The 1,162-nt window shown below is 33.1% G+C and overlaps 1 non-coding gene across 1 annotated transcript; it reads left to right on the forward strand.

The window, feature by feature from the left end:
• The first annotated feature begins 942 nt into the window (after positions 1-942).
• On the forward strand, positions 943-1,093 carry LOC115029124. Its single transcript, XR_003834695.1, has one exon. It is a non-coding gene; the product is annotated as a small nucleolar RNA SNORA48 (small nucleolar RNA).
• The last annotated feature ends 69 nt before the right edge of the window (positions 1,094-1,162 follow it).

Consider the following 1,162-nt stretch of genomic DNA (forward strand, 5'->3'; position numbering starts at 1 on the left):
CCAGGGCTATACAGAGAAACCCTGTCTTGAAAAAAACAAAAAATAAATAAAATAAAATAAAATATTTTTAAAAGATCCTGCCTCAAAACAAACAATAGATATTAATCCCATTTTATAGAGAGGACTAAAAAGCCGAATCAGTTTGCTAAGCTAAAGAGTCTGAGGCAAGCAGAATAATATCCCAAACAAAATGTCTGCACCTTAATCCACAGAAAGTGTGAAAATGCTGTGTTATCTATCAAGGGAAAAATCTAAAATTGTAGAATTAACTAAGGTCACTTATCAGTTGAGCTTGAAATGGGGAGATTTATGCAATCATGATGAATACAGCTCAACACAAAATCATAAACTTACTTAAACATTATAAAAGTATTCTGTAATATTTATTTATTTATTTATTTATTTATTTATTTATTTATTTATAGATTGCAGACTGACTGCGTGTTTCTCACATTGTGTCACAACAGCCAAAAGCTGGACACAATACTATCATATGAGTCCTTATACTTGAGAGGAAGAGGCTACATAAACAAAAAGGTCATGTCGGAGATATAAACATTAAGAGAAAGGGCAGAAATCTATGCTAATAATTTGCTGTTTTCACATAAACTAAATTTGTGACAAGTTGATTTAACAGAAAATGAATACGGAGTCCAGGTCTACCACCACTGTGCAAAAAGAAAATCTGATAAATTCTTTTGTAAAGAATTGTTCTGGAAGTCTATTGGGGAACTTTGAACAACAACTCAAAAAAAAAAAAAAAAAAAAAAAACTTCTCGTGACTGGTGTTGAGTTTTTGTTGTTGTTGTTGTTGTTTTACTTTATTTTTTTAATTTTGGCATTTATGATTTTATTATTTGTTAACTAAAAAAGAAACATAATCTTCAAACTCTTGAGATGTCTGTCTCAACCTCAAAGTAGGTTTTGAAAATGATAATTGTACACCCCTGGCAATGGGCAAAGAGGCACCTTGTTTGTGGTGTTGATCTTATATCAGTCAGGGGCAGAGCAGATGGCAGATGGCAGTTCTTTGTTCATCCTAGCTTGATGCCTGGCTTGGTGGCCAAAGCTGTTTCATGCCTCGGGCACATAAGAAAGAAAGAAAGAAAGAAAGAAAGAAAGAAAGGAAGGAAGGAAGGAAGGAAGGAAGGAAGGAAGGAAG

This window comes from Mus caroli, chromosome 13 (assembly GCF_900094665.2).
Source record: "Mus caroli chromosome 13, CAROLI_EIJ_v1.1, whole genome shotgun sequence".
NCBI classification, from domain to species: domain Eukaryota; kingdom Metazoa; phylum Chordata; class Mammalia; order Rodentia; family Muridae; genus Mus; species Mus caroli.